The sequence below is a fragment of the Sminthopsis crassicaudata genome, chromosome 6 (genome assembly GCF_048593235.1).
Source record: "Sminthopsis crassicaudata isolate SCR6 chromosome 6, ASM4859323v1, whole genome shotgun sequence".
Classification (NCBI taxonomy): domain Eukaryota; kingdom Metazoa; phylum Chordata; class Mammalia; order Dasyuromorphia; family Dasyuridae; genus Sminthopsis; species Sminthopsis crassicaudata.
Window position 1 is genome coordinate 1,989,677 of NC_133622.1, and position 21,813 is coordinate 2,011,489.

At 37.3% G+C, this 21,813-nt stretch overlaps 1 protein-coding gene across 6 annotated transcripts in view; it reads right to left on the reverse strand.

Annotated features, from left to right (window-relative positions):
• The window catches only part of STK32B (serine/threonine kinase 32B), a 351,540-nt gene that overhangs the window by 192,185 nt on the left and 137,542 nt on the right, over positions 1-21,813 (reverse strand). The gene's annotated exons all lie outside the window — the stretch shown is intronic.

Below are 21,813 nucleotides of genomic sequence, written 5' to 3' on the forward strand. Positions count from 1 at the left end.
GCCCTCTTTGCCCTGCCCTAGTCACTGCATTGGCACCTACCCCCGGGCGCTACTCCCTAGTCTAGCCTGCATTCTCCATTAAATGTTTCCTGGACATATGTTTTACATAAGATTACAGAGGATTTAGGAGTGAAAGGGATCTTACATGTCTTTGGATCCAACAACTCCATTGATAGAGGACCAATAATAGCCAAAGTTTACATAATACCTACCCTGTGCAGGGGCTATGCTAAATGCTTTTTAAAGTATCGTCTCATTTGAGCCTCACAACCACCTGGGAGGTGATCCCTCTGCTGATTCTCACTTTTCGTGTGAAGATTTGTTCACTGACTTGTTCCAAGCCACACAGCTGGTGTCGGGAGCCACATTCGAACCCAGGTCACACAAGCCAAGGGCAGCACTCTACTGCTGAGAGACTTACTGCAGATCCTGTACATGGAAAGCACACGAGCCCGTACGGATAGAGCACTGGCCCCTGCCCTCAGGAAAGTTACAGGCAGCTGAATTATTGATTAAGGAACAACTACTACTGGGACATATCGAACCCTCCTCTAGTACTTATAATACACCCATTTTTGTTATTAAGAAAAAAAGTGGGAAATGGAGACTTCTCCAAGATTTGAGAGCAGGTAGTAAAATTATGGAGCCTCTGGGAGTTTTGCAACCAGGCTTGCCGTCCCCAGTTGCTATACCAAAACCTTTTCAATTATAGTCACAGATTTAGAGGATTGCTTCTATACTGTCCCTTCAGCTAAACAAGACAGGAACTACTTTGCCTTTAGCCTGCCAGCAACTAATTTTCAAAGACCTTACAGAAGATTTCAATGGAAAGTTTTACCACGGGGCATGAAAACAGCCCTACATTGGGCCAAAAGCTTATAGACGTTGCATTAAAGGATATTAGAACTGCATATAGAGACTTATACATGATACACGACATGCATGGTATACTTATGGCACATCCGGATAGAAGGCAGGGTCCCGCCTCTGCAGGGGGTCCAGGGAGCAGAGCAGGAAGAATAGGCTCGGTGTCACAGGAAGACAGGATCATGGGGTCGTCTGAGGGAGGAGCTGATGGAAGTGATGCTCCCCCTTCTCCCAGCCTCCTTCAGGCTTTATTTTTATACCATCTCATGATCATATACTTTTCTTTAGGTCAACATAGTCCTTAGACATGTGTCTGACTTATTGGCCTTTACACGTGACTACATTTGACATTTAATATTTGAGTGAGTTTTTTATGGTTAAGTGTTAATTATTGATTACATTACGCGAAGCCAATAATGAAAGGTACAAGGTTAATGTCAGTGAATTTTGTTAGTTTTTTATGTCTTCTTTGTCAATTCTTTGATTGATTGTTTGTTTCCTCTACTTCCCGACTTGGAACCTTGTACATAGGCCTTTAGGGCAATTCCTAGTTATACTTTAACCATCTTTTGGTTCCTAGACACACTGATCTTTTCTGAGTCTAAATAGGTAAACACCCTTATTTCTTGGACCTTTGGATTCCCTCCCCTAGGGACAGCGCTTTCCCTGGTGTTCTCTCCTTTATCATTTGTCTCTGTGAGAGATTCGTTTTATGGGGACAGAATATGCATGTGCAATCATTTCTAGTTCACTTGCCCAAAATTCCTCGTCACCAGATTTGTTTAGATCATGCTGCAATCAAGCCAATTAGAAATAATATAGGAAGAAGTAGTCCGCTGATGAGAAGCACAGAAGGAAATGTTGCTCCTGCGTGAGAGCTGTGCACATTTGATCTCAGAGCTTTCCTAATAGCTTGGAGATTGTGGCTCCTAACACTCCACCTACAGTGCCAGCTGGCTGCTTCGGCTCTCTGAGAGGCAGCAGCGCCCACAGCAACTTCGGCACACCCCCTGGTCTGCCCCCTACCTCTAGTCCTTCCGCGTGCCTGCCTCCTACCTTAGAGAGTCCAAGCTTCCTCTTTCGCTTGTATTTCCCAAAGCAGAATGGTGTAACATACAAGAAGTATCCATGGATACTCACGGGACCACAGGATGCTCGAGCTGGATGGGACACTAGGGAAAATCTGTTCCAATCACCTCCATAGAGAAGACATTGAGGGAGTTGTCTCTTCAAGGTCACCTGGCTCCTTGGTGACAGAGCTGGATGTGGGTCCCAAGATCTCAGATACTCGAGTCCACTCACTCTACTTTGACCTGAAGGGAATGGTCGCTTGCTTTACCATGCTTAGCACAGTGTCTGGCACACTGCAGGTGCTTAATAAGTGTTTATTGATTGATTACTGTTTGATGCTGATTGACACACTTAATATTCAGTTATCAGATCCATAACTATAAATAAAATTTGCTTAAACTTCAAGAAAGAAGGTATTCAAATTATACCATTTAATCGATGCTCTTGAGAAAATCTAAAGGGTTTTGAAAACATTTAGGAAGCAAAATTCTGACTGTGGTGGTGACAGTTCTGCAATGCAGAGTTCAATCCTGAACCTTTCCAAAGTCTTGGACATTGTCAATCACCTTTTTTTTCCCTTGAGAATGTTTTCCTCGGTCTCCCTAATACTGTACCTGCTGCTCCTACCTCTCGGAAGGCAGTTTCCCAGACTCTTCTGCCGGGCTTTTGGCCAGGACATATCTTCTTAGGGTGGGTGTCCCTCAGGGCTCTCTTGGACCCTCGTCTCCTTCTGCACATCTTATTTAGTGATTTCATGATTACCTAGGGATTCATTTACCATCTCTATGCAGATAATTCTCTGATCTACTTATTCAGCCCCGACTTCTCCTTTCACACTTTCTACTGCCCCTTGGACATTTCAACCTGCATGTTCCATAGAAACTTTCAACTCAGCACATCCAAAATATGCCTTTCCTCCAAATCCTCCCCTCTTCTTACCCTCTGCATCACTTTTGAGGGTACCACAGTCTATTCAGTAACCCAGGCTAACTACCTAGGTGTGTCATCTGTGATTCCCTCTCCCTGTTCTCCTTTATTCCCTCCCTCTGCCCCATCTCACTTCCCCATATCCAATCTACTGACAAGTCCTATCACTTTTACCTTCACAACATTTCTCATATGTACTCCTTTCTCTCGGATGACACTGCCCCCATCCAGGAATGGGATTTCATCCCCTCATATTGAGCCTCTTACAATAGCCTGAGGGTCGGTCCCGCTGCCTCAAATCTCCCAAACAGGCTCTCATCTACTCGGTTCTCAAATTGATCTTTTAAAGTGGAGAGCTGGCCAGGTTAATGATCTACTTAATAACTTCTAGGGGCTTCCCATCACCTTCAAGAGCAAATAAGCAATATTGTGTTTGACTCTGAAAGCCCCTCATAAGCTGGCCCTTCCTGCCTTTTCAGTCTTCTTGCTCTCCCCACTTCCTTCATGTAATCTGACAGCCGTAGACCCTGGCCTCGCTCACATGACACATGTCATATATTGACTGAATTTTCACTGTCAAACAGTTTCCCAAACTTCTATCAAATCCAAATTAAAATTTCACCTTCTTTCCTAATCACCCTTGATAACATGAGTGTACACACACACACACACACACACACACACACACACACACATAGATATGCCATGTATGTGTAAGTAGTTGCTCGCCCATTTCAGTCATATCTAACTCTTCATGACCCCATTTGGGGTTTTCTTTACAAAGACACTGGAGTGGTTGGCCATTTCCTTCTCCAGCTCATTTTACAGGTGAGGAAACGGAAGAAAACAGGATTAAGTGACTCGTTTAAGATCTTAAAGCTTGTATCTGAAGCTGCATTTGAACTCATACAGATGAGGCTTCCTGACTTCAGACCCAGCATATTAAGCCATTGAATAAATGTACACGAGCACACACACACCTGTTGCTCCCTATCCATAAATGTGTGTGTGTATATATACCCATACATATACACACATATACATATATGTATATACTATACAAGGTGCTACATATGCATATAGTGCACAGTTTGCATGTTGTCTTGGCATTATATCCTGAGATTCTCAAGCATAAGAACTATCTTTTTCTTTTGGTATCCCTGGTGCTCAGCACAGTACCTGACCAGTAGAAAGTACTTAATAAATGCTTGTTGATTGACTGACTAACTATTTCTCCCAAGCCATCTGAATAATTAAAGGTCTATGCTTGAGGGGGAGATGGCTAGAAATAAAGAGATTAGAAAAGACAAGATAATGTAGATTATACCAGAACTTCAAAAGAAAACAGCCCACCTCCTCAGGGTAGGTATTCACCCAAACTCAGAAGTTTTTTAAGATGCTCTCCTGTCCTATCTTTCAATAACCTTCACCCTAGCCTGACTTGCCTCAAAAACAAATCTAATTTTTTAAGTTTGCTGACATTCAGCAAATCTAATTTATTAAAAAAATATAAGATATTAAAAATCACACCTTTTAGAATATCTTTAACTTTAATATTTATTAGTATCCTGTGAGCTCTTTATACAAGGACCAAGGAGTGGATAAACTACAAAAGAAATTAAATTTCATTCATCTTTACTTTTGTTATAAATAAAAATACGGATTCTGAATGAGTGGATGAATGAGGAAGAAAGGAAGGATAAATGAATGAATAAAAAATATTCCTAACGGTATGGCCCTAGGTAAGTCACTTAATCCCAATTGCCTCAGCAAAAAATAAAAGTTCACTAAGCATTTATTAATGATAAACATTAATGATAAACAAATGTAAAACCAAAGACTAGGAACTTACGTTCTAATAATTGGAAACAACACTCATAGGAATGTGATCATCATGGATTGTGAGTAGAATCTCCGAGGAATTGCTCAACATACCTTTATCAATAAAGAAATAATTAATTTGATCATTTTGAGAGATAGAAGGAAATTAAGAGTTAAATGGCAAGCTTTGCTTCTAAGGCAAATAAAGGACCTTATGGAGCTGGTTCTAATACCACCAAAAAATATTAAACCATGATTTCAGGAGACAGTCATCTCATACTGAAGTGCTAATGATAAGTATGTGCCAAAAAAAAAAAAAACCTGCCATGCAAATAAATACCACTTATGTACCAACATCCCAAAGATTAGGAATAAAGAAAATTCTACAGAGAACTTAATAAGACTCCCCCTGATTATTGCAGAGGCAAGGATTTTAAAAATTACTTTGGAAAGTATGGATCAAGCATAAGAAACTAAAAAGCCAAAACACTTATACACATCATACTTGTCTCAAGTCTGTGTATCATAAAAAGTTTTTTTTTCCAAGAAAGAAATCAGAAAGCCCTAGATCTGGTTTTTACTGCATAATATCCCTTTAAACGTAATTGATTATATTTTGACAAACAGGAAATGAGTCATTACTTATGTGGGAGTCATTTCTGAATCAGCTCTCCATTTAGTCAGACTACTGACTTGTTAAAAGAAAGATCAAAATTAATAAAAATACAGAATTAAAATGAAAAAAATAATATGGTAAATAATTAAAACATCAATCTATTGAAACAAAATATTGATAACAAAAATTGTATAAGGATAGAAGAAAGTAAATTAGTACAATAATTACCTATACACTTTTACCAATGTGATTCAACCATTATGAAAAGGATATCAGAAGTATAGGAAACATACCTTCTTTAGCAAATATTACTTAATTTACATTTGTAAAGATATGGCAACCACATCTAAGTAATACAAGTTTAGAATAAATTTCCTTTGTGTTTTTCTTAGAGAACTCTTCTATTTTCATGTCAGCCATGTCACATTTGAAGCACTATTGTGATTGAAAAGGTAAGCTGAGGCAAAATTCTAACCACATTCAATTTATTGGTAAGGCTAGCAATTATTAATAAAATGGCTCTTTCAGATCCCAGTAAACTAAAAGTCCATGAGGTAGGACATCCTAGACTTCAAATGGTTTGGAAAGTACAAGAGAACAAAGAACAGGAAGCATCATAGAAAGAAAACACTGTAACTGGCTACAAAAGTAGGAAAGCAATATGATTGGATGGAAGTGCAGAGTGCCAAACTAGAAAACACCCACTTGTATCTTATTGCTCACTGGTGGGGTCCACTGCGTGACTAGTGTCGTGTCGCAGTAATGACACAGCAGACTTTCTTGAAGGACAGTCAGTCTTGCAAAGATAATAGAAAAGATTCCCAAGTAGCTACCTGTATTCCTTAAGGATAAAAGATATTTTCTAATTGCATAAGAACTGCTAATGGTACAGAGAAAACACTTTTCTTTCCATGAAAGTGATTTATAAAGAAACAACTTTTAAGCTTAATTCAGAGAGGAAAGCTGAAATTCTGGTCTCATGAACTTCTGAACTTAACTCAGAGATAAAGAAATATGATTCAGGCAATTACAAAATAAAATTAATTGCAGAATGGAATCCATTATAAAATATAAAAGCAATATTTTATTTTCTCACTACTGTGCAAGGAGGAGCCAGTAAGCAAGATAAATTTAAGTTAGAGACTATCTTTGGTTCTTTCAATATCTCAGAAAGGTACCCATATAGCCCAAAGTTTGTCCATCTATTATTCTTCATTCTCACTCTGTGTTCATCCTGTTTTTCCAACCCACTCTTCTTATGTGTAAATACTTCCTAAGCCATTTCATAAACTTCATTTAGATAGGTGTTGTGATTTATCCCTAATTTGTGTTCCTAGCATTTACAAAATTCAATAGTTTTTAATTTTGTTTTTATTTTAATATCTGTTCTCAGCTAGCTATCCTACTAACAAACCAAACTAGCAAAATGTGAATGAATGATAATGGCTTCTCATGTTGTTTCTTTCACGGGTTGCTAACACTTTTTTTTCAGGGGAATTGACTACAAGTGCTTTTAGCATCAATGACAGAACTGTTTCTCACGGATCCAGAAAAGTAGGAAAAGCAGTAAGAAAGTTCAATGACTTCCATGAAGTGCACAGAATCAAGTAATTGTTACCTTCATTCAACATTAAGTGCGTCTCTCACTCTGAAGAGGAGGTAAAAAGTCAGAAATCATCTCTCTATTCTCCAGGTTATCAAAGAGGAAAAAAAGTATCCCTTTAAAAAGAAGAAGGAGAATAGGAAAGGAAAGGAAAAAGGAGCATCAAGAAGAATACAGATCTGAAAAAGCAGAGATGAATACAAAACTGTGTCAGGACATTGGAGGGAAGAAAGGAATCCAAATAAGAAAGGAAAATGTTTCAGTGAATGACTAAAGCTAAATTAATCAATAGGCAATGGCAGTAATCCAGCTAGATTATTTGAGGAAAAAACTTCTGCTTGTCCTCTACAAAACAATGATATGGGTCTATAAGAATCGTCAAGTTAAGGTTATCCAAGAAAAGTCAGAGGAAGAAGAGAAGAGTAGTGGTAGTTGGTACCTTCTTAAAGAGTAGTATTGTCATCCAACCATTCTGGAAAACACTTTGGAACTATGCTCAAAAAGTTATCCAACTGTGCATACCCTTTGATCCAGCAGTGCTACTACTGGGCTTGTATCCCAAAGAAATACTAAAGAGGGGAAAGGGGCCTGTGTGTGCCAAAATGTTTGTGGCAGCCCTTTTCATAGTGGCCAGAAACTGGAAGATGAGGGGATGCCCATCCATTGGAGAATGGTTGAATAAATTGTGGTATATGAATGTTATGGAATATTATTATTCTGTAAGAAATGACCAGCAGGATGACTTCAGAAAGACCTAGAGAGACTTACAGGAACTGATGCTGAGTGAGATGAGCAGGACCAGGACATCACTATACACTTCAACAACAATGCTACATGATGAACAATTCTGATATATGTGGCTATTTTCGGCAATGAGAGGATCCAAATCAGTTCCAATAGAGCAGTAATGAACTGAACCAGCCACACCCAGCGAAAGGACTCTGGGAGACGACTATGAACCACTACACAGAATTTCCAGTCCCTCTATCTTTGTCCGCCTGCATTTTGGATTTCCTTCACAGGCTAATTGTACATTATTTCAAAGTCCGAATCTTTTTGTACAGCAAAATAACTGTTTGGATATGTGTACATATATTGTATTTAGTTTATACTATAAGATATTTAACATGTATTGTCAACTTGCCATCTGGGGGAAAGGGTGGGAGGAAGGAGGGGGAAAAAAAGAGTTAGCATTGAGACACCCAATGAAATGTGGCTAGAATTTTGGATCTGGAGTCATAAAAACCTAGTTCACATCCTGCCCTGATACTTATTAGTTTGTTGCCAAGAAAAAGTCATTTTTATACTTCCTCAGCCTCAATTTTTTCATCTGTAAAATGGGGGGAAATAACACTCACAGAATTTTATTTAGATCTAGTGATGTAAAACATATAAACAAGTTTTGAACTACTATTATTATTATTGATAGTATACTATTGATAGAATTCTACTGGATTCCTGGGTCAGGTATCCAGGACAATGACAGAAAATTTTTTCAAATACAATTATACTTCATCACTATTATTCACTTCCAGTGATTCATGTGTGTACAAAAGATGGTGCCAGAAGGAATCTAGAAAGTACTTCCAAGTTTTGTGAAGTCCTGAAAAACAAACTTAACTACTTAGAAAACTATTGCTATCTTTAACACAACTACCACCAGAACCAAGCTCCAGAAGAAAGACAGTACAGGGAAATAAACAGCTGGTAGAGAAAATAGCGTATGAGCATGCAATTAAAACCTTTTAACTATGGCTTGAAAGATTAGACTGACTAGCTCCTGATTATGAATGAAGTATACCTAAAAAGAATTTGATAGTATTTAGATTATATGGGGGGGGGGCGGAGAAGATTCTTACACACACATAGAATCACACAGAATTCAGTTCATACCCGAATAAGAGTGCCCTTATACAGCAAGACTTCTTAAACTTTTTCTACCCACCACTCCTTTTCACCCTAGAAATTTTAATGCATACCCAGGCATATAGGTATACAAAATAGATAAACAAACTGATAACAAATCACAAAGAAATTTGTTCTAAAACAATTCTTTGTTATACATATAATTTTTCTATTTATTAAAGATGAAAGCAAATTTTCATACTAATGAAATAGTTGTGCTTGCTTATTTTTGCATAAGAAATTAAATCTTGGCAACACTTTTAATACCTTTTACTGCTGGCAAATTTTTGACAACCTCCACATTCGGTTTTGCAACCCCTGACGGGATCACAACCCACAACTTAAGAAACTTTGCTCTATAATAGTCACCTTTCCTTGAAGATTCATTTGAAGTAAAAACTCATTATTTCCAAAGGCTATCCTTTCCAGCTCTAATTCTAAGGAAGCTTTCCCTCATATCTTCTTCTTTGTAACTTCTACCCATTGCTCCACCTTCTCCCTCTGAAGTCATACAAAGCTAATTGGATCACTTTTCCCCTATGACTACCCTCCAGATGCTTAGAAACACCTGCTGAAGAGTTGATTCGGTAGGCCAGTTCTTTCTTATTTGGCCAATACATTATTTATTATGCCATCAGAACAAAAGGATACAGATACACTAACAAGTTCTGGAGTTAAGCTTTTGTTGAAATGGGCAGGATTTTACTATCTGAGAGACTTTGGAATTGACGTGGGAAGAAAAAGACAACCAGGAGTCAAAGAAAATCACAAGGCAGAGGTGGATACAAGGGTGAGTCAGTTGTAGAAATTCCTGGAAAGATGGAACATCAACAGAATATGGTTAGAGATAGTTGAGAGGAAGCTAAGTTTTCTTTTGCAAAGAAAAATGCTCATTAAAAAAGTAAAAATGATTAGCCTATTCATAATTTTATAGTAATGTCAAGCACTCTATAAAAGCAACAAATTCGGATAGAGTTATGCTATCCTCCTTATCACATATAAACCTTAACTTTCTTTTCTCCATAGTAAACTTCCCCAGTCCTTTTAATGTGTTTTCACATGACATATACATGAGAGGCTATCATGAATGGAAAAAATGGGGCATTTTAATGCAGCTCAAGTTTATTATGAATTGACAGTGGGATATAGCAGCCAAAAAGCTGAAATGATTTAGGCTGCATGGTGTTCAGGACCAGACAGTGAAGCATTCCATTCTCCTCTATCCCAGTCAGATTTTATCTGAAATATGCTCTTCAGTTAATGGCATCACATTTTTAAATAGATTTTATTTACCAGATATATGCATGGGTCATTTTACAGCATTGACAATTGCCAAACCATTTGTTCCAATTTTTCCCCTCCTTCCTCCCCCCACCCCAGATAGCAGGTTGACCAATACATGTTCAATATGTTAAAGTATAAATTAAATACAATATATAGATATAGATATATATAAATGTCCAAACAGTTGTTTTGCCATACAAAAAGGATCGGACTTTGAAATACTGTACAATTAGCCTGTGAAGGAAATCCAAAATTCAGGCGGACAAAAATAGAGGGACTGGGAATTCTCTGTAGTGGTTCATAATCGTCTCCCAGAGTTCTTTCGCTGTTGTAGCTGGTTCAGTTCATTACTGCTCTTTTGGAAGTGATTTGGTTCATCTCATTGTTGAAGATATCCACTTCCATCAGAACTGATCATCATATAGTGTTGTTGTTGAAGTATATAATGATCTCCTGGTCCTGCTCATTTCACTCAGCATCAGTTCCTGTCAGTCTCTCCAGGCCTTTCTGAACTCATCCTGCTGGTCATTTCTTACAGAACAATAATATTCCATAACATTCATATACCACAATTTATTCACCCATTTTCCAACTGATGAGCATCCACGTAGTTTCCAGTTTCTGGCCACTACAAAGAGGCTGCCACAAATATGCTTGCACATACAGATCCCTTTCCCTCTTTTATGATCTCTTTGGGATACAAGCCCAGTAGTAGCACTGCTGGGTCAAAGGGTATGCACAGTTTGATAACTTTTTTGGGCATAATTCCAAATCACTCTCCAGAATGGCTGGATGTATTCACAATTCCACCAACAATCTATCAGTGAACCTGTTTTCCCACATTCCCTCCAACATTCTGCATTACCTTTCCCTGCCATTCTAGCCAATCTGACAGGTGTGTAGTGGTATCTCAGAGTTGTCCTAATTTGCATTTCTCTGATTAATAAAGACTTGGAGCATCTTTTCATATGGTTAGAAATAGTTTCAATTTCTTCATCTGAAAATTGTCTGTTCATATCCTTTGACCATTTATCAATTGGAGATTGGCTTGATTTCTTATAAATTATAGTCAATTCTCTATATATTTTGGAAATGAGGCCTTTATCAGAACCTTTGACTGTAAAAATGTTTTCCCAGTTTATTGTTTCCCTTCTGATCTTATCTGCATTAATTTTGTTTGTGCAAAAACTTTTCAATTTGATATAATCAAAGTTTTCTGCTTTGTGATCAGTAATGATCTCTAGTTCTTCTTTGGACATAAATTCATTCCTCTTCCACAGGTCTGAGAGGGAAACTATCCTCTGTTCCTCTAATTTATTTATAATCTCATTCTTTATGCCTAGGTCATGGACCCATTTTGACTTGACCTTGGTGTACGATGTTAAGTGTGGGTCAAAGAATGGCATCATATTTTGAGAAAGACATTGACAAACTAGAGGAAATCAGAAAGGGTAGCTAAGTTGAAGAAGGTCTCTGATAATATGCCATATGAGAATCCATTAAGGAATTTTAGGTAGACTTTAAAAGAGAATATTTCAACTCAAATGGATGAATTACTTGAGGGTAGAATTTTGTTTCAGTGAAAGAAGAGATAGGTCTGTGGATGTAGATTTTCCAAATGCCCTTGAAATTATAGAATCATACAATTTCACAGGCAAAAGGGATAAATCCCTGTGGAAATGACTGATTTCCTGTTCTTCTGACCTCTAAGCCAATGTGATCCATTAATTATTATATATATTTTTTTGTATATGATATACACTCTTGCCTCCATGACTTTGTAGGAACTGTTCCTGCAATGCTTTCCCCCTCTTTTCTCCTACCTCCTGAGATTTCTAGGTTCTTCCAAGTCTTAGTTCAAGTGCCGCTTTTTATACAAGGTCTTTTATGATCACCCCAGTAGTTGGAGATGTCCCCCTCAAAATGCAACCGCTGAAATGCTGGGTATTTAGGGGGTTGCAAAAATGTTGTATCCTCTCCGTCAACTATAAGCTCTTTGAAGATAAGGAATGTTTTGGTCTTTGTACTCCGACACCAAGTACAATACCTTCACAGAAATACTTGCTGAATTGAATTGAACCTCCAAAGCAACTATTATCTCCCCAGTAGTGGTTTGGGAATTTGAGAATTGTAATCTTTTCCTAATTAATTTTGTGTTCTAAAGATGAAGACATTTATATTCAATAGTTTGTCTTCTCTCCAGTAATTAGAAAATTATAAATCAGAGAAAGGCATTCTGAAACTATTCGTTTTCTCTACCTTTGGATACATTGACTTGCCTGCGTTTTTGCCAGAACCAAAGAATAAGAGAAGGAATAGGGCTTATTATAATCAACTTTCTATCTTGAAGGAATTCATGCAGATGCTTCTTTGATTTGAATGGATCTACTTTCACTCCTCCAATTTTTGCCTTGAATTTCAAGTGGTTTTCCAAAACATAAAGGCAGACATTTTCCCAGTGAGAATGACTATCACTCTCACTCTCAGTCATCACTGTCTGTTTACTTCCACTAATCTCTGGTGATGGATTCTTAACTAGGAATGATCTATATGCCTTTGAAGAGGTGAAGGGAAATAATAAGGAAATTCTACAGACTGAAGCTATGGCTATGTGACAAAGTAGAGCCACAATTGTTACTCAATAGATAGGGGCAAAAGGTGACAAGCAGACCCGATTTTATGGAGCACAGAGCCGGAGTGCCCCAGTCTACTTCAGATATCAGACTTCAAAGCTGTAAGGGACTTTAGAAATCACTGAGACCCAAAACCCCAAACCCTCTTCACAACATATTCCATAAGGGGTCCTTTGTTTTGCTTTGAGAACAATATCTACACCGATGAGCCATGACTAATTGGCCAGCCTTCTTTAAGAATGTTTCTCATTTCATGACAATGTTAAACAATGTGCCAAACCTTTAGTTCATTTAGTGCAATTCTGACAACCCCCTAAATTACTCTCAATATTGTCAGAGAAATGTAGACACCAGCTGTAGTACAATTCCTTCCTCTGTTCTGAATAGATTCGAGGTGGTTTTTCTTCAGGAACCCAGGTCCATTTTGAGGCATTTGGTGTAATGAGAAGATCCCAGAATTTGGAATGAGTCTTGGGTTTGAGAACTAGCTCAAAGACAGTGTGATACAGAGGAAGAATGAGCAATGGCTCTGAAGCCGGAGGACCGGAACTCGAATCCCATCTCTCACCCTGGGTGGCAGTCATTGTCTTATTTGTAAAATGAAGACACTGGACTAAAATGGGAGGTTCTTACCCTGGTAACCCACAGAGGCATCTGTAGATACTTTCAGAGTGGCTGTGAATGCGTGTGGGGAAAAATGCATCTTGATGTCACTTTCTTTTCACCGACCTCTAACGAAAATTGATCATTGTCTTTGATTATTTTCAATATGATTCTTAGAAAGGATCCAAAGGCTTTCCCAGATTGCCAAAAGAGGACATGATACAGAAAAAGAAGAACTCTTAAGCTAGAACTTGGGGATTCCTTCCATGTCTAGAGTTATGATCCTAGACATGCCATTTGGATTATGGCATGACTTCTGTGAACTGCAGTTTCCTCATCTGTAAAATTAAAAGGAAAAAAAAAACCCTGCAGGATAGCTATCAGGAAGGAAGGAGAAAGGAGATGTGCAAATATTGAGTAAACTCTAAAATAACCATCTTCCTTGGCAACAGGAACTTTAGATTAGATTCCTGCAATTACTTGAAGTTAACAAAACCAGGAAAAAGTATATAAAATGTATAGCTTGGGGAAAGGATGTTCTATTTGGAAGGAGAGCAGGAAAGAATAAAGCACAGGCTTTAAGGAGGTAACTTACTGAGTAAATGTCACATCCAAAGTTACTATTATCTGACATTTTGTCACACCCCATCTGCCCTCTAAAAATGTCAAAGGCAAAGATGTTGTTCTTATCTGAAATACTTGGATGAAAAGCCTTAGAAGAGAACACTCATAAAGCAGTCCTTTGTTTCTCTCCCCTCCCCATCCATAAATTCACTTACCCTCCAATCTGAGCAAGGGATTTGAAGGCTCCCAAAGTAATTATGACACCAACAGGGATAACAGCTCATAATGTTAGAGCTTATGTGGTTTGCCAAGTGTTTTTCTCTTCATTTTTAAATAACATTTTATTTTATTCCAATTTATGTGTTAAACAGTTTTTAACATTTTTAAAAGTTTTGACTTCTAAATTCTATCCCTCTCTCCTCCATTACCAACCCCACTCTGCCCCTGCAAGATGGTAAGCAATCTGATAAAGGTTATACACCTGAAATCATGTAAAATATTTCCATTTCATTATTTTATACAAGAAGACTTGAACAAAAAACTGCAAAGAAGTAAGAGAAAGAGAGGGGGGAAGGAAAGAAGAAGAAAGGAAAGAAGGAAGGAAAGAAGGAAGGAAAGAAGGAAGGAAGGAAGGAAGGAAAGAAGGAAGGAAGGAAGGAAGGAAGGAAGGAAGGAAGGAAGGAAGGAAGGAAGGAAGGAAGGAAGGAAGGAAGGAAGGAAGGAAGGAAGGAAGGAAGGAAGGAAGGAAGGAAGGAAGGAAGGAAGGAAGGAAGGAAGGAAGGAAGGAAGGGAGGGAGGGAGGGAGGGAAGGAGGGGAGGGAGAGAGTTCTATGGATAAAGGAATAATTTAGGACTAAATAAGAAATAAAAAGCATTTCAAAATGTAAAGTAAATAATGTTTTACTATATAAAATTAAAAAATTTTGTACAAATAAAATCAATGTAACCAAAATTACACTGAAAGCAGAAAACTAAAAAAAAATTGTCTGAGTGTTTTTCTTAAAAAAATAAAATTCTCTAGCGTCTAGGTAGTATACTAATTGCTATAAATATGGGGAATTTGAGGCCATCACACAGCAGAATTGCAACTCTCAAATCTGGTCTTAACATTCCATTTAGCATATCTACTATAAATTACAAGATTTTTAAGTAAATGAGCCTATTTCCCCTTCCCTATTTATGATCATTTTGTGGATTTTTGATGTTATTTTAACCATTAAAATTCTAATAATTCTTTCCCACAGAACATTGACCAGATTTCAATTATTGGCAAATGATATACAAAGATGATATACAAAAGCATCTGTTTCCTGAACACATGGATAAACCAAAGATAACTGGATGATGCTAGTATCTAGACCTAACAAATTTGATGACATGCATATGGACAATGTCATAATGGACATATGCTGTATTCCACGAACACTAGATCATTTGCTCCCCTCCAAATACCCTCCTTAATTTTCTGCCCTCTAAATCCTGGCTCATGAAATTTCCTGTGTATAATAGCTCCCTATTTTCTTATGTTATTAACATCATACCCACCCTTTAAAATTAATCTTTTGTGTGGCCAATCTACCAGCCAAGAATGTTTTCTTGCTCTTCATTTCTCAGAGCACAATATTTGCATTTTTCTTATACAGTTTTGTGTACTTGAAGTTTTTTTGTTTGTTTGTTTTTTGTCAGGTATAAAACTGTGATTTCATCTATGTGGGGAAATACATATACAAGTAATCTCTCCTCTGTAACTCACTTGTAATTTTCCATATTAGAAAGCTGCCTGGGAGGTGCAGTAACTTGTTTTGCTTATGGCCATGAATCTAATAAGGCAGCAGTCAAACCTAAGTCCAGGGCTCTGTCCACTCTTCTAGTATCACGCTCTTTGTTGTTTTACTCTAATTTGGATTACAATTATTATTTGTGAATGGATCACAACTCTTTTACTAAGTTGAGTGACAAGATAAGGAGGTCTTATTCATGTAGCATTTCTGCTTTGTAAGACTGAAGTGGAATTAATGTTGACATCTGATGGATGAGAGAATAGGAATCATGGGTAAACCACATAAAGCAAGTTGAACAAATATAAGAGATAAGCAAGGCATTGTAGATAACTGTTGAATTCCCAGTTTGATTAGGTAGAAACCTGAGAATCTTATAGAATAATAAATTAACAATCATTAATTATGCACTTCTTAAGTCTCAAACACTGTACTAAGGCTGGGGCTACCAAATAAATAAATAAATAGATAGATAGATAAATAAATAAATAAATAAACAAACCAACAAACAAACAAATAAATAAATAAGAAAAAAGGCAAAAAGTACCATCCCTGTCTTTCATTCTTTATTTTTAATGGAATTTTTTGAATTAACATTTATTTACTTTCTCTGGAGTAGGGTTGGAAAGGATTAAGGAAAGGTTTCATAAAGAAGGCATCTTTTGAAATGGTGCTCAACCATTTGAGGATTCTTTTCAGTGTTAAATATGAATTTTTATCTTCAGGTCTTAAGCCTCCTCTCAGGGAATAATAAAACATCAGAAAAGGGGCTCTTAGCACATGAAATGTCATAACTGAAAGGGATTCAATATAATTCAACATGCATTTATTAAACTTTTCTACTATGTAAGGCTCTGTGTTAAGTGTTAGTGATATAGAGTCCAAAAGAATAGATAATGAACAGCCCAGAACGACTGGCAGAATAACATTATAGGGAGGGGGAGGTCTGAGGATATGGAGTGCTCCAGAAAAGACTTTAGAAATCCTGTAGTGCAACCCCTTAATTTTATAGATGGAGAAACTAATGTGGTAGAAGTCAGCTGCATGGGATATTGTAACTACCAAGTAGTCAGGTCTCTTACTCCCATATTCTATGGTCTTATCACTCCATCATGCTTCCTCCTTCCTTTATTCAAGATGAAAGCAAACCTCCGGCAATAGTTGTTGATCCCTGATAGTCAAAGGTAAAAGAAAACTTAGGATACTCGATTTTGATGAGAGAAATTAGAAGGAAAAAAGAAACTGGTGGAAATAATGAAGAACTGTCTAAAATTAGTAGCTATTCAGATTTATCATTTATCAATATGCTAATGATATTTAATTATCAAACTATTCACGTTCAAGGATGAACTTATTAATTAAATTTAATTAATTAATTTAATTAAGTTAAATTCACTAAAAGTGATTGTTCTATTGGTAAAGTGCCATTGGGCCTGGAGGTAGCCAATGTTCGGCTGAGAATGACTTGTTTTCAAAACTTGCTTTAAGTTGTAAGGAGGAAATTTACCCATGGTATATGTTTTCTGTATCTGAAAATGAGCTAAAATAATTACTTTCAGGTTTGAAAAATATTTTCCTCTCAAGTCAACACCATTCAAGACCAAAATAATTTTTCTCTTTTCCTAAGTGACTAATAACAATGATTATGATGAAAATGCCATTTCCCCTTCTAAGTGACTAATAACAATGATCATAATGAAAATGCCATTTCCCCTGTACTTACAAAATGCTATCATCTTTCTTTTAAGAAAAATTATTTCTACTTTTCCTAATGTACAATAATCCATGCATGGCAATGGTCTTATGACTATGATGTTATTGTTTTCTGAAATGCAAACATCTCTGTATTTACTTGATACGATTCTTCATTTTTAGGGCTTAGGTTATGTCTCTTCAGCTAAATTGTAAGTCATTGAGTTCAGAGGTCATATCCCAAACTTCTTTCTGTTCCCTAGAATGCCGAGCAGAAGGCTGGGCACAGTTTCATTGGCCATAAATAATATCTGTTAAACAGAATGATCAGAGAGAATGAAACAAGCTCCTGAATGTAACTTGCCTTTTTCTTTTACCATAGATCCCAGCCTGGGATGTTCATCTTTTCCCTTTCTCCTAATAAATTGTTGCTCTTCCTTTAAAGCAAATTCACATCTCAGTTCCTCCATGAAGCTCTTCCTAGTGGAAACAACATTAGTACTCAGACTTTAGTTGGTTCTAAGGCTCTGTCCCTGTCTACTCTAATTATCATGTAATGTCATAACTTATCGTTACTTGCATTGATGTTCCCCCCATAGGCTAGAAGTTCCATCACAGGAGAGATCAGTGACTCATCTAAAGTTTGTATGCTTTTCTCCAGTCCAATTGTCTCAACATTTCTTCAATAATTAGGATGCTGAAAATCAGGTCCCTTTTTGGTGAACCTTTTATATTTTATCTTAAATCTGTCATATTTTGCCAGTTTTGTCTCATGAAGTCCATAACTATTCTTTTGTTTGTACATATGAACAGTTAAGTCAATAATTACTGAAACCTCTCTGAGTGAAAGAATGGTCCAGGGCTCAGTCATCAATAAGTCTACACACATGAGGCACCTGATTGTCCTAACATGAAACAAAAAAATCTTGCCATTCACCTTTGGGTTTCTGCACAAATATTGAGCTAGTGTTCTAGATTTAGAGCTGGAAAGGACTTTGGGAAGAATCCCCCTGGCTTGCTTGGTACATGTAGAAACAGACTCAGAAAGGAACATGTTTTGTCTAAGGTTATAGAGTTAGCAACACAGGGGCTCCAGGTCAGGTCTGACTCCAATCTAGTGTTCTTTCCAGCGTGCGTATCATTTAGTCCAATACTTTCATTTTACAGATGAAGAATTGAGATCCAAAATATAGGAATGATTCGCTCATCCTCACACAGAGAGCCAGAGAAAAATCTAAGTCAAGTCTTCGGGCAATGCTACGTCTCAGGAATTATTGCTTTCCTCCTTGCATTTTATCCATTACTTCCAAGAATTGTAATAGCTCCCAAACCAGCAGCAGCAGAATTTCAAAGATAATTAAATTTCTCTTGGTGAGTAAACATTTTCCATTCCAGCCCATTGCACACTGACTCAGTTTTCTGGAGTCGCTCATGAAAAATAACAACTGCTGAACTCTCATTTCCTTTGGCTGAAGCCCTCCAAGGTCCAGTGACGCGTGTTTCTCCCAACGACAGGACATTGTTAGTCATTTCGTTCCCATCATCTCAGCAAGACACTACATTTTTCTTATTAGTTGCACCATTTTTTTCTCACGAAGAAGAATAGTTCTGTGTCTCTATGCCACTGTGGTGTAGAACTGAGAACACTAGATTTGGAACTGAGAAACCTGGGTTAAGTCCTGACTCTAGCATTTATTAATCACATGAGTACATAAATTTCAAATGTTTTTACACAAGCAAATCTAATGCAATTTAAATTATAAGGGAAGTAACTAACCAGGGGGAAAATGTACTCTGTTTCTTTGATAAAGGCCCCATTTTGAACATATACAAGAAATTAATTCAAATTTGTGAGAACAAAGGTCCTTTATCAGTTGATACATGTTCAAAAAAAAAGCAAATTTTCAAAAGAAGAAATCTAAGCCAACAACAGCCCTATGAAAAAATGCTTCAAATAATGAAAATGAAAGCTACTCTGCGGTTCTCTCTCATAGTCAACACGCTGGCAATGAAGAAAAATAAAGAGAAATTAACAATGTTCACAAGGATGAAGGGTCCCTAACAAAGTAATAAGCTGCTGGGGGATCTGTGAATTGGTCTGGCCATTTGGAAGGAAAGACTTTTAGAATCTGGCATCTAAGGGACATCAGAACTTATCCAGTTCAATGTTGTTTTACAAATGGGGAAACTGAGGACCACAAGTAGTAAAAAGAAGAGGATTAGCTTCTTGATTTCCACTCTAGCATTCATTCTACAACAACGGAAAGTATGAAACATCGAACCCTTAGCTGTCTAATGAAGCCCGCAGACCCCTTCTCAAAATTGTGTATAAAATTAAACACAGAAAATTCAAAGGAAATCAATTATATTGACATGCAATTATAAAAACTTTAAACAGGCTAAGAACTATGGCATTATACCAGATGACAACAAAGCATCAGTAATAGATGAATGAATATGTAAATAAAGATACGTGGGCAGAAAAATAAGTAAAAGAATGTATAAATCATAGATAAAAGATAAAGAAGGGAACATGAATTTATTATGTACCTACTACATAGTGAGTGCTTTACAAAGATTGATCATCTGATCTTGCCAACAACATTGGCAGCTACATATCAGAGGGATTATTATCTCCATTTTACAGGTGAGAATACTGAGGCTAACTAACAGAGGTTAAGTGAATTGCCCAGTCACACATCTGGGGAATATCTGAAAGCACATTCAAGTTCCGGTCTTCCTCACTCAGGCTCAGCACTCTAGCCACTGTGCTCCTTGGCTTCCTCCACATAAGCAAGTAATGGGAACAAAATAAACAAAAATATATGAACAAGCAAATATGTAGATTAATAGGTGAAATTAGTAAGTAGATAAGTAGATGGATAGATAGATGGATGAATAAATAAATAAAGAGCTATATAAGCAAAGACCAATAAACCCAAACATATCTTATTTGTGAGCTCTCGAGGACTATTTACTCTCTCTGATGTCATGGACTCCTTTGACAGTCAGATGAAACCTGTGGATCCTTTCTCAGAATAAAGTTCTTGAATGGGGAATATAAAATCTATGAAACTACATAGGAAATGATCATGGTGAGATATGGCAGCAGGGAGAACCTTAAGCTAATAAAAGGTTAAGCTTCCCAGTGTTCAGATTATATGGGGGCCAAGGACCAGAGCTGGGATGTGAATTCAAGTCTTCTCATACCAAGCCCATGGTGTTTTCCTTCTTTACTGCCTACATATGTACACTGAGTAATGACAATTAGAGTAATCACACCTGCTTTGGGCAAGAAGTCTTAGTAATCTATAGATTTTGATGAATACAGAGCCTGCGGGGTAAGTGTTAATGATTTTGAAACTATAATCCAACAGGAAAAAAAATCATCACTTCTTTGTCATTTAAATGTCATCTACTTGGGGATACCAAACTACTTTCTGTCTCCCAAGGGCTCTTGGGACCACCTAGAAATCATTAACATCCCTTCTGTTTTTTTTCTTTTCCTCCAGTTTTCTCTCTTCTCATTCCCAGTCCAAGTTCACTTAGACTAAGGAACAGAGGTTCCTTACATGAAGAAAAAAAAAAAAGTTTCTACTCAGCTTAAACAATTACTGGCAGAAAAGCTCAAGATACATTAATTATGCCCAGTCAAAGTTGTCAAGCAAACTAATAAATCAGCCGTTGCTACTGGTTCCAGTTGTGGTACGTGTCACAAGAAAGAAAACAGCAAGAAAGTGAGTTGTCAGGCACTCCAAGACTGGGACAAGTCATTCTCACCGTAACAAGATCAAAAGATGCTGTGCTGGCAATATAATGGGACAGTATTCTTCTGAACGTTGGAAACTCCTGAAAATTACCCCTTCTCTTCCACCCTCCCACCAATCAAGTGGCAAAAGTGAACTGAGAAAAGAGTGGAGGTTTGAAAATGACTGGGTTCAAAGAGAGGCAATAGGACAGAGTGGAAAAAACACTGATGCAGCACCAAAATCAGAGGATTTTCCTGATTTTTGACATCCTAGGTAAGTGACTATGGGCTGCGCAATTTAACTCTCACCGTTTCAATTTTTCATCAGTAAAATGGGAACCATCATTCTTGTGTAAATTCTCACAGGCTATGACAAGAATTTTTTACAAACATTAAAGCCCTAGAGAAATGTGAATTGTTAATTGCAATAATAATAACAGCAAATATTTCTATAGCCCCCACTACGTGCCAGGTTCTGTGCTAAGTGGTTTACAATTATTTACCATTTGAACCTCACAATAACCGTGGGAGAGAGATGCTGCTACTATCCCCATGTTATAAAGGGGGAGATTAAGGCAAACAACGATTAAGTGACTTGTTCACGGTCATAGTGCTCGTAAATGTCTCAGGCTGAATTTGAACGCAGATCTTCCTGACGACAGGCCCAGTGCCCTCTCCATGGTATCATCCAGATACCTCAG